Source organism: Mustela nigripes, chromosome 1 (assembly GCF_022355385.1).
Source record: "Mustela nigripes isolate SB6536 chromosome 1, MUSNIG.SB6536, whole genome shotgun sequence".
In the NCBI taxonomy this organism is placed as follows: domain Eukaryota; kingdom Metazoa; phylum Chordata; class Mammalia; order Carnivora; family Mustelidae; genus Mustela; species Mustela nigripes.
This window is the reverse complement of record NC_081557.1, coordinates 173,705,457-173,718,380: the sequence shown is the minus strand read 5'-3', so window position 1 is coordinate 173,718,380 and position 12,924 is coordinate 173,705,457. Positions and strand designations below refer to the sequence as shown.

Genomic DNA, 12,924 nt, shown 5'->3' with positions numbered 1-12,924 from the left:
GAAAACAGATATCCAGGCAACTTCAATTTAGGTGTTATGTAGCACAAATTAAAGGATAGAAGCACAGGCTTGAGGCAAAGCATTTTTAAAAATTCTCCAACTAGTCCCAGTGAATATGAGCTGGATAAAAATTGTGGAACAGACTTCATTTCTTATGCTATTTGATTCTTCATCTCTGAGAGACCTTGAAGAATGTGTATGAAATGACTTATTCTTTTTAAGAAAGAGGAATGATATTGTGCAGATAGGGATTTTTCTATTTTGCTTGAAACAAATTGTTTATGGTGGAAAACCTGTAGAACTAAAATTATGGGAGATAACTCTATTCTTCACAATGATTTGAATCAAGTATTGACTAAGTGTGCTTTATAAATAATAGTATAGTAATTCACTGTGAAGTAAGAAGTGGTCTGTGAAAGGAAATAAAGGCCAAATTTTGACATTAAGGGGTTACTTATTATTTCAGTACAGAGCATGTTTCCACCATTATTGTTAAATTCTATCATGGAAAAAATATTCACCATCAACAGAATAATATGTGTCCTTGTTATTTAAGATCGTACCTCAAAAGTGCCACAGGGCTTACAGAAGGCAGTTATTTTATACATTTTTGGGAAGTGGGGATTAGGTAAAGAAGAGAGTTAGAATAAGCCTACATATTTATATAGGGTTGCAGGGAGGAAGATTGATTGATTTCTTCTTTTTTATTTTACTTTATTTTTTTTATAATTTTATTTTATTTTATTTTCAGTGTCCCAAGATTCATTGTTTATGCATCACACCCAGTGCTCCATGCAATACGTGCCCTCCATAATGCCCACCACCAGGCTCACCCAGCCCCCCAACCATCTCCCCTCCCAAAACCTCAGTTTGTTTCTCAGAGTCCACAGTCTCTCATGGCTTGTCTCCCTCTCCGATTTCCCCCAACTCCCTTCTCTCCTCCCAATGTCCTCAGAGTTATTCCTTATGCTCCACAAGTAAGTGAAACCATATAATAATTGACTCTCTCTGCTTGACTTATTTCACTCAGCATAATCTCCTCTAGTCCTGCCCATGTTGTTACAAAAGTTGGGTTTTCATCCTTTCTGATGGAGGCATAATATTCCATTGTATATATGACCATATATATCTTCTTTATCTGTTGAAGGGCATCTTGGCTCTTTCCACAGTTTGGCGACTGTGGCCCTTGTTGCTATGAACATTGGGGTACAGATGGCCCTTCATTTCACTATATCTGTATCTTTGGGGTAAATACCCAGTAGTGCAATTGCAGGGTCATAGGGTATCTCTATTTTTAATTTCTTAAGGAACGTCTACACTGTTTTCCAAAGTGGCTATACCAACTTGCATTCCCACCAACAGTGTAAGAGGGTTCCCCTTTTTCCACATCCTCTCCAACACTTGTTGTCTACTGTATTGTTAATTTTGGCCATTCTAACTGGTATAAGGTGGTGGAAGATTGATTTATTTCTGCCCACAAGTTGAGCCAATTCCTAGATGACCAATTGCTAGCCAGATTCCAGAGGAAATGGCTGCTGACCTTTATTTCTTGTTCACTGCTGTTGAACCTCTGTGATTCAAAAACAAATGTATAACTCCCAGGTTGTTTTTGGCTGAGGCACTAGGGGATGCTTTTCTGCCCCAACTCTTTCTATGTGGTACACGGGACCTCAGCAATCCTTAACAAACATATCTTGAAGTGTTATTCCTGGAATAACAAATAACTTTGAACTTATTCTGTGCTAGGTGCTATGAGCTAAGAGCTTTATATGAATGATCTCACTGAATCCTTATTAGATATTTCTGATGTATTATTATCATCATCTCCATTTGATGGGTAACAAATAACTAATAAGCAGCAGAGACCAGGTCTGAAGCCAGGCAATTTGATTGTAAACTGTATTCTGCTACTCTTAATGGTTGGTGGTGAGGGAATTTGCTCTCCACGATGGCTGTAGTGCAAGCTTAATGGACAGAATGGAAGAGAAGTGCCAAATGCTGTGTGACATGCATTAGATTGACAGAAGTGAGAGTGGAGGTGCCATAGGTCAGGGTTGTTTGGAGATGCATGAACAATCCATATTGTTTCTTCTCCCTGTGTCGGTACTCGCTAGGAATCCTACACCCACCCAGTTTCCCCAGATCTCATGATCAGACTTGGGGGTTGGAACTGGAGGGCTGCCTCTAAATTGATTTTGTGGTGTTGTTCCCCTGGCCTCTCAAAGAGCAGACTCTGGTGGACAGACAATCCTTCCTTTTCTACCTCTCACGGGGTAATATGGCAGGGAGAACGGGTAACAATCTCTCAGGAAAATAAGGGGATACTATGGGTTACTTTCACCACCGTTTCTTTGGGACCTTGTGCAAGACTAAAATCCCCTGAGAATCACTCCTCAATAAAAGGCTATACTCCTTCAAGTTGCTTTTTTTTTTTTTTTGAATCATTTATATAGCAGGTTCTGGGAAGTCCTCCCCTATACAGGTACTTCTGTGCCAAAGGTTTTTAAGTTAAGTATAAATAATTATTTGTTTTGGAATTTGAATAAATTCCAACTTGATATTAGCTTGTTATTTTTAAAGCAGGAAATCCAGAAATCCACTATTTCCACTTCTAAGATTTTTTCTTCTTTGGATAGGTCTAACTTCTTGAAAAAGGTTATGGAGAGAATTAGTTATATAGATGAATACTTTTCCCCCCCATAATCTCTATGAAGTGTGAACATTAAAAGAAAATTAGGGTTAAAAAAAAGCAAATCATGCCATTCCAATTTGAATGAAGAATTTTTTTGTTTGCCCATACAGAAAGTTTTTGATGAGTTATTTTAACAGGTAAAATATGAAGGACAAATTGAAAACGAAAATAGTCTCCACCAAATTGTACTTGAAGTCTAACAGAAAATTGTGAGAGATTGGCTCAGTTAAAGGAAATTCCACAGCAAGGATGGTGGTCAAAGGCGCCAGTCCAGTAGGAGAGTGGCTCTATACTCCTGACTGTGATCCCTGCTCCTGGATACCCCATACTGCTTCACCGTGCTGTGTTGTTTCTCAGAATGTCTTAGAATGGCTCTCCTTGCTTCCCCGGGAATCCAGTTACTAGGCTCTTCTTTCCAGGTCTCTGACTCTTAAGATTTTGAATTATGTTTAAAGTTGCTATTATTGTGCAAGGTAGAACCTTACTGAAAACTGTAGACTCTTAAATATTACAGTCATAAACTTCCTTTTTCAGAATTAGATCCTGAGAAAAAGAACAGTACCTCTCTTCTGCTTTTCCATCCTTCGCCCCTTTACAAAAGAGAAACCTAGATCTCTCAAAATAATATTTTCTCATAAATTGGTTCTACTTCCTGTTGCAACTGCACATGACCCATGTCTTGTGTGCACACTGAGCCGTGCTTCCCTCAATAATGAATTCTTGAGAGTTTTAGATTCATTGCAATTGAAACTTATGCTCAACTAATGAATCAGCTAAGAAATTTTGTTTTTCTTATTTTTCCCTGATGGGAAGTAATTTAAAACATTTCTTGAAATACTTGAATGTAATTTTAAGATAACTCATAAAGCTTTAAAGGAATTTTATGTTTGCAGTGGTCAGTGTGGGCTACTTTGTTTTCTCACCTTTGTTCTCTCCCCCTGGTTTTACTCTCCAAGTTTCGTTTCTTAGGATAAATTAAAGTAGGCAGGGTGGACTTATCCATTAGGCATAACAGACACAGTGTATAGGACATCTGACACTTTTAGTGACCTACAAAAGTATTTTGTTTTAAATTTGGAGGAAAATGTGAGTATAATAATAATACTTAATAATTAATCCAGTTCGGGGGTGCCTGACTGGCTCAGTTGGTGGAGCATGCTACTTTTGATCGCAGGGTCATGAGTTCAAGCCCCACGTTGGGTGTGGAGCCTACTTGAAAAAAATTATTAATCCAGTTTGGAACATATTTGTCTTTATTTTACAAATAATATAAATATAATGGAGGAAGGGGCCCATAAAAGTAAAAGTGCCTAAAGCCCACAAATGATAACACACACTGAAAGTAGCTAGCTGCTTTATAGCAAATACACGTTAAAAAAATTTTTTTTATTAACATATAATGTGCAGGGGTACAGGTGTGTGAATCACCAGGTTTACACTGCACAGCACCCACCATAGCACATACCTTCCCCAATGTCCATAACCCAACCACCCTCCCACTACCTACTGCCCCCAGCCCTTGGTTTGTTTTGTGAAATTAAGAGTCTGTTTTGGTTTGTCTCCCTCCCGATCCCATCTTGTTTCATTTATTCCTCTGCAAATACATATTTCTTAAGTGACATTTATTCCTTTGCAAATACTCATTTCTTAAGTGACAACTACTTTCAACATTCTTCAGAGTTTTTATGTTTGTGGCTTTCATTTTCTGTTTCAGTTCTGCTAGTTTATGCAATTTTTTGGTCATAAGTTAAAACTAGAGTAGTGTAAAAATCGGAGTAATATAAGTCTTGGACAAGAAAGAAGTCTTCGGATATCGATCTGGTTTTTCCTTATTTGGTTTTAGTCTTTCTTTAACACAACTTTTTCTTTTTTAAAACAAGGTATTGAATTTACAGTCATTGTTGTTACCGTTATTCTTTGCCAAAATTCTGGCACCATCTACTGGTAGTTTTAAGAACAGTTCTAGATAATTGAAGGGAAACTGAGTTGAATCTTAAGCCTATGTAATTTATAAAACTATCAGCAAGAGCACGCTACCTTTTTTCTTTTGAGGATTCAGTGTCTCTCTCTATTCTGTTGATTAAAAGTCAGGTTCCTATTGAATCAAAATCTCCACAAACTGCTATCCAGATTTTTTTTTTCTTAGATTTGTCTTTTTAACTTCTGATATGAACCATATATTTTTTCATCATCAGCTAAGGATGCTGTTAAACCATCTCTGCGGACAGTACCTTGTACAGTTCAGGAAGTTCACCTCTACTTCCTCTCTCATAGGACACTTATCTGTCTCACATTGTCTTTATTCTAGAAACTGCCTTCTGTGTCCACATCTTCTGCTTTTTTTTTTTAGTCCAACTCATTTATCTAACTCTCCTCTTTATAATATAGCCTTTACTCTATGGAAATTTTTTGACTGCCTTATTTTTGGCTTTGGAACTTCTTCTTGACTATATTTTGCTTTGCTGGCTGGATGTTTCCTGATATCAGTTCTCAAATGCTATATTCTCTTAAGGACCTAGAGTCTCAGTTTGGACAAGCCTTTGGTTTACCAGTAGTTCCCATACTGTCTGCTGATCAGAGTGCCTGGGGGCCTTTCTTGTAAGTCCACATATCCAGATCTCTCCTCAAGGGTTTTGATCCAGTGGGTCTGCTGGAGGCCCTGGGAATCTACATTTTTATAAAAACATTAGGAGATTCCAGGTGCAGCTGTTGTGTTTGGGAACCACAAACCTGTGGGGTACACTTCTCCTCTGAGGACACCAGGCTCTGTATACAGAAGCCTAAGCTCATCTATAGTTTTATATTTTGCCATATCTACCTGCCATTTTTCTGCATATATTTTCCTTCTTCATCTTTGTGTTTCTCTTCTTGTCCCTTTCCAGTAAAATTTCTCCTCATCTTTTAAATCTCTAATCAAATATCATCTACTTTCGGAGAGTATTTCTCTTACCCACTTCCTGCCTTCCCTTTTCATTGAGCAAAATTTTACTGTGCCACTATATTTTATTATGTAGATAGTAAGTGAATAGATTCATACCCTAATCTAGATATTCATGACATAAGAAAGATTTTCAAAACATGGTCCATGGAGCTCTTACCTCAGAGTTATCAAGGGTATGTGATCACTGAAAGATTCCCACACCAAATCTGTTGAATCCTAATCTCTGGGTGTACAGTCTGAAGCCAGTAAAACAAATACTGTAGATAAGTCTCTTCTGTCCTTTAAAAATGAGAACCATTGCTTTATCAGTTGCAGAAATTCCAGCCATTATCTAAAATGGCAATTTCTTCATGAACAGCGTTAATCCACAAGATATTTGCCAGAAGGTGAGAGCACTCATAGCTTTAGCAAGATCAAGGGGCTGGCTTCAGTTATTGGTGGTGTAGTTAATGGTAGTGGTACCAGAGCTTTCTTTTATCATTTAAAAAAAGATTTATTTATTTATTTGAGAGAGAAAGAGGGGGGAGGGGCAGAGGGAGTGAGAGAATGCTTACGCAGATTCCATGTTGAGTGTGGAGCCTGACACAGGACTTGATCCCAATACTCTGAGATCATGACCTGAGTTGAAATCAAGAGTCAGGCCCTTAACTAACTGAGCCGCCCAGGTGCCCCCAAAGCTTACTTTTTTAAAAATTGATCTTCTTTTAATCAGGTTTCTCAATTAGAAAAAAAAAAGCTAGGTAAAAGAAAATAACCTTGAGAAAGGCAACTTATTTATTTATTAAACGCTAGGTCTCTTCCAAAAACCTTAAATCTCCCTGGGTTTATGGTGTCAGAATCTTAAGTTTAAGAAAATGATCTATGGGGGCACCTGGGTGGCTCAGTGGGTTGAAGCCTCTGCCTTCGGCCCGGGTCATGATCCTGGGGTCCTGGGATCGAGCCCTGCATTGGGCTCTCTGCTCAGCAGGGAGTCTGCTTCTTCCTCTCTATCTGCCTGCCTCTCTGCCTACTTGTGATCTCTGTCTGACAAATAAATAAATCAAGTCTTTAAAAAGAGAGAAAATGATCTATGTAATAGTTATTACTGTCTTCATTTTCCCTTGTGCTTTTTTTGACAACAAGGACTGCCTCTTATCCCCCATCAGTCTTTTTAATGTGAAGTTTCCATGTATGTTGTAAAAGAACATTCTCATTTTTTATCTTGGTGAACTTTAGTAGAGAAATAGGATTAAATATCTCCTTATGGGAATTTTGTAAACAATACTGGGATCATTGTATATTCTCTCTCCTAGACCAGTGCCCTACTGAACTCATTTTCCCATTTACTTTTATAACCATGCAAACAATAAAACCTTGTCAAATAAACCTTGTCAAATATTTGAAGAAGATAAAAAATAATAAAACCAGCAAAACTGGATTTGACAATTCAATTAAAGCCTGTACTATTTTTTAAATACCTACTATGTGCCAAGAGAATCACAAAGACCAGCCATAGACCCTGTGTTTGAGAACTTGCAAACTACATGGTGAAAAACATATTCACATATAACCATTATACAAGTGGAGATGAAAAACTTCTTCGTGATACCTACTTTTAAGCCTACTACTATAGGATTAGAGCAGATACTGGTAGTTAGCTTTACTTCTTTCATCAATTCCCTCTTTAGTTTTATATAGTTCAGGTCCTTACTTCCTCTCAGTTTGACCAATATAATGGTCTCCTAACTAGTATTTTGGTACCCAATCTGTGTTGTAGTCTGTTGCCATTATTTTTTTAAAACATGGCTTTTATCATGTAATTCCCTGTTAAAAGCTGTGCTTCAGTTTCATCTCATTGCTTATTGTAAGGGCTAAGTTTCATTGTCCCTCATGGCATTTTGGGTCCTCTGAAGTCTGCTGACAACCTATTTTTTTGACATGGATTCAACTCTTCCTCTATGTGCATTTTATGCTCCAGATATATGACACATTTCCATCTTCCTCCTCATCCTTTAGGGTCCAGCAAGCCTAAGTCAGTACCACTCTCCTTACCCCTAACATCATATTGCTTTATACTTCTCTGCTTAAGCAACTTCATTTCCTTTTGTCTGGAAAGCCCTATGCTGCCATCTTCTCACAGCCAACTCCTAGTCCTGTTCCTTTCAGGGAGCAGTTCAGGTGTTGGCTTCTGACAATCTCCATGCCAGTCCCCATGGATGGAGGCTCTCTCCTGGACCCTCCTAGCTCACTGTGAGAATGGCTCTGCTGTTAAAACTGCCACTTCATATGGAGAGAGCCTTTTAGTGTTCACCTTCCCCCAGTCAATTAGAGTTAATAACTTGAGGGTAGAGAATTTGTGTTATTCATCATTGTGTTTAGCATGTAATAGTGATCATTCATTGATTGTGTTTTTAACTGATCCAAACTAAGATCTTCTCTAGGAAGTTCATTCCAGCCTGAACCTCCATCTCCAAACTCCCCAATCAATTATCTTGTGTTTTATTACTTAATATTCCTTTGCTAACTCCTGTGTATGGACTCTTTCTGTTGGAGGTGATTGAAAATCCAACTCATCTTAGTGTAAGTAATAAAGGAAATATGTTGGATTATTAATCTAGAAGTCTAAATTGTAGAGTGATCTTCAGGAGTAACCGATTTTAGGAACTCACCTGATGTTAGCAGAACCTGGCTTTTATTCTTGATTTGGGCTGCCTTCCTCTTACAGACTTACAGGCTCATATCCTCCCCCGTTCAAGTCCAGTGGGAAAGAGCAGTGTTGTTTCCCTCTTCCCTATTTCCCTGCTCCTAGCTTGGGGATTAGCTCTTATTGGGCCATGTACCTCTTTGGCCTAATAAGGCAGAGAAATAAAACATTATCCTTATTAGTGGGGAAAGATAATTTAGAGGATTATTCTAGTACGATGGTAAAATGGGTTTGATAACTGAACTTGAAGGTGTTGCAGATTAACTATCAGGTCATGGCAATTGTAGAGTGGCCCAGACCTTTCCAGCAGCTGTTTTTTTCCACTGTAAGAGCTCACTCAACCTGTCCCTGTGGGAGCAAAGCAGATTCTATGTTCTCACAGAACTGTCTCTTCAGAGAATCCCTGAAGTTGTTGAGGTGAGCATGCGCTGTGTTCTTTTCTCAACTGTAACAATCCGATAAATCTCTGCATCTCTACTTAGGTGGAGTGAGGGAAGGGGAAAAGAGGACTGGTTACAATATTTGAATGTCCTCAAAACATAAGGGAAAGATCAAGAGTGAGGAAGAAGTTATTCCGTTCTATCCCTGAAGCATTCTCTGTGACCAGAAGATAGCAGAATGACCCATGTTGTGGCACTCAGACACCCCCCAAAGTAATGTGGAGTCCATACTACCTTCATTCCATGGATTAACAAGAAAAACTTGCTACAAAACAAAGTCTAGGCTAAACATCACTAGCAGGGAGAAATTGAGCCTGAGGGCAGAAACAACAATTTGTTGGTTACTTTCATAAGTTTAGTTTACTCATTTGTGAAATGAGCAGAATAATAATATCTACTCAAATGTTATGAGTATTCAGTGACATAATGTATGTACAAGCACTATAATGGTTCCATGGGGCATAGGTTGAGATGAGTCCTTTGATCCTAGTTCTTATAAAATTATAATGTATTGAGAAAAATGAAAAGAACACATTCTCTGGAAAACCCCACCCAAAACAGAAAACAAATCGGGAGATGTTAGGCTGGGTATTCTCAGTGAACATTGCTTCCCAGCTCAAACTTCCTCACTCAAGTGTGTGAGTTTTTGGCCATGTGCATCCAGGAGGTGGTCTGGCCAGGTTAGGGGAATAACAGAAGGACCCTACTAAGTCTCTTATATTCTGAACACAATCTTTTTCAAACCCTTGCATAATTGTTTTGGATGGTTGTAAACATTGCTTTTAGAAAGACATTTCACTGGACAGAGGACATGAACAGACATTTCTGCAAAGAAGGCATACAGATGGCCAAAAGATACATGAAAAAGTGCTCCGTATCACTCGGCATCAGGGAAATACAAATCAAACCCACAAAGAAATACCACCTCACACCAGTCAGAATGACTAAAATTAACAAGTCAGGAAATGACAAGATGCTGGTGAGGATGCGGAGAAAGGGGAACCCTCCTACACTGTTGGTGGGAATGCAAGCTGGTGCAACCACTCTGGAAAACAGCATGGAGGTTCTTCAAAAAGTTGAAAATAGAGCTACCTTAAGACCCAGCAATTGTACTACTGGGTATTGACCCTAAAGATACAAACGTAGTGATCCGAAGGGGCACGTGCACCCAAATGTTTATAGCAGCAATGTCCGCAATAGCCAAACTCTGGAAAGAACCTAGATGTCCATCAACAGATGAATGGATAAAGAAGATGTGGTATATATAGATATATCTCTATATATCTGTATATCTATATATACAATGGAATACTATGCAGCCATCATAAGAAATGAAATCTTGCCATTTGCGGCAATGTGGATGGAACTAGAGGGTATTATGCTTAGTGAAATAAGTCAGTCGGAGTAAGACAACTATCATATGATCTCCCTGATATGAGGAAGTGGAGATGCAATGGAGAGGGTTTGAGGGGGTAGGAAAAGAATAAATGAAACAAGATGGGATTGGGAGGTAACAAACCATAAGAGACTCTTAATGTAACAAAACAAACTGAGGGGGGCTGGAGAGAGGGGTGTAGGGAAAGGGTGATGGGGTTATGGACATTGGGGAGGGTATGTGCTATGGTGAGTGCTGTGAAGTGTGTAAACCTGGTGATTCACATACCTGTACCCCTGGGGCTAATAATATATTGCATGTTTATAAAAAAATTAAAAAAGTAAAAAAAAAGAAAGACATTTCACCTGAATTTGACATTGTATATTCTTTTTTTTCTCCGTCAGTTCTTTGAAAAGTTGTACAAATAAAAAAAATATGAAAACAGTGTGTTATCAGTCTTTTTAAGTGAGTCTCATAACAATAGCACTTTTTGCCTTGAATTGATGGGAAAAGCCAGGCTAAATCCACTTGCTGAAACGTAGCATCTTGCAAGTAATATATTTTTCTCCTGTTTCTTCCTTTTCTTTCAACAGCCAAACAAACAAACAAAAAAGTTTCTTTTATAAATTTTGATAAATTAAAATATTTATGATTATTAAAATGATTTCTAGAGCCACATCACTCTTCAGGTATCCACCCCACATACTTGTCTAGGATGTATCTCCCATGGCTGTTATGTTGCTTCCTCCATAAGTAACTTCCTGCCTCTGGAGGGTGCTCTCTTCCAGAGCCGGGGCGACCGGGGCAGCTAATCCGCTGGCACTGCAGCCCTCAGACCACAGCTCCCCACAGTAGGTACTTGTCTGAGGGCACTGGCCAAAGAAACAGCTGTCTGTGCCTGTTGACTCAATTCATGCACGCTGATAAAGGGTCTGCACACTTCCGTGAAAGCATCTTACCTTTAGACAGTATTGGGTGAAAAATACTTGCCAATAATCATGTAACATAAGTGATACTACTGAAGCTGAATCACAGGAAGAAAAATAAACAGATTGCCGGTCAGCAGTGGCGGTTCAAGGAGCATGACAGTATGTTCCTGTGTCTTTGCTGGAGATGCACAGTTCCCTTGTTTTCCAGCACGTGGGTCATTTGGTGATGGAAGCTGAGGTGAAGGAACACTAGTGTCCTGTGTGGCTGCAACAGGAAGACTGTTTCTCAGTCTCTGTTGGTGTCCTTAGTGGTGAAGGCCTGCAGGCTTCCCATCTGGTTCAGGCTGTTCTGAATGTTTGAAATATGGATTTCTACATTATTCTGAAAGCAACTGATATTAGAAGCATCTATTGTATTCTTGATATCATTTAATGAATCTGTAAGTGATTTGAACTCAAAGGAATTCAGCTCTCCTTGTTCTGCCAGACACTTAATTTGTAATAAAACAGGAATGAGCTGCGGATTAAGTCTGTCAGATTTTCATTCTCAACACGGAGCCATCCAGTGGAGGCGCTGGCTGCCAGTCAAGCTCCTGGGCTTCCTCCTCACACCATCATCTCCTATCTCTGGGCTGGTCCACAGCCTGCCCACCCTGGTGTGAGAAGTATTGCTGCACTTCATGCAAAATGTTGTTGAGGTCCTTGTTGAGTTGCTCAAGCTCCAGAAGGATGGTTGCATATCTCTGCTGAAATTCAGTGCTGGTGGGCATGGGATAGGATTTCAATTTTTCTGCTTCTGTGTTCATCGCTCTTAATTTTTTGATATGTTCCTTTTTAATCATGAGAATTTTTGACAACTTGGTCACTTGGATAAGGAGTTGTACTGGAAAACCAACTAACATTTCAGTGTTGGAGGTGACTGCTAGTACAGGATCATCATCCATAATTGGTGACTGGAGAGGAGGAGTATAATGTAACCGTGGTGGAGTCATAAAGAATCAGGAAGGTCCCTGTTTTTGTCCAAAGGCAGCAACTTGCATTGTCTCATGAGGCTCATTACTAAGAACTTCATAGTCAGGGATGGCATGGGTGCCAAGCCCTGCCCTATCAAAAGTTACTCTATACGTGGCATTAGAAGTATCCACAGCAACTATTTGTCCAGTGAAGAGACCGTCATGAACACCACATAATCAAGCTGTAACTTTGGTTCCAATAATCAGGGGCAAAGGAATTTCATCTGGGAGATCTTCCAACTGGGAAACATCTGCACTTTTGTTTGTTGTGAGAGTCTTATTTTCTGCCATTTCTGTTTTAATGCTGCTCTCTCTTCCTCAAAAAATGCACAAGAACATCTCTTTGGTTTTCCCATAACTCGCCTGATTTTTCTATTCTTGTTAACTTTCATGTTGTTAAATTAGGCAAGTACTCCTCCTGACAGACACAGAAGTCATCATCGCCTTCAAACAGGTACTTATCTATATTTGAGTAGAACCATTCATATATGCACCATTTATGTGCTTTGTGAAGCTTGGGTAGGTTATGTAATTGGAAACCAAGCTATTGTGAGGCTTTCTTATCTGATGAGGATGTCGTTGCCATCAATTTCAGTGGGGCCATTGTATATTCTATGACATTCTATGTATTCATTCATTGTGTATTCTATGATAATTCTATGACATTGTATATTCTAATAACATTTATTTTTTTTCTAATAAAATTTCTTTTAACCCCTAGTGCTTATTCTAGAAGTAATAAATAATAATAAATAATGTTATTTATTATAAATACTTATGAAATATGTAATAAATAATAAATAATAAAAATAAGCACATGCTTATATGCTTTTAGGAAGTTAAGTGACTTG

At 38.7% G+C, this 12,924-nt stretch overlaps 1 pseudogene; it reads right to left on the bottom strand.

The window, feature by feature from the left end:
* Positions 1-11,346: 11,346 nt before the first annotated feature.
* Positions 11,347-12,677, bottom strand: LOC132027791 (protein lin-9 homolog; annotated as a pseudogene).
* Positions 12,678-12,924: the final 247 nt, after the last annotated feature.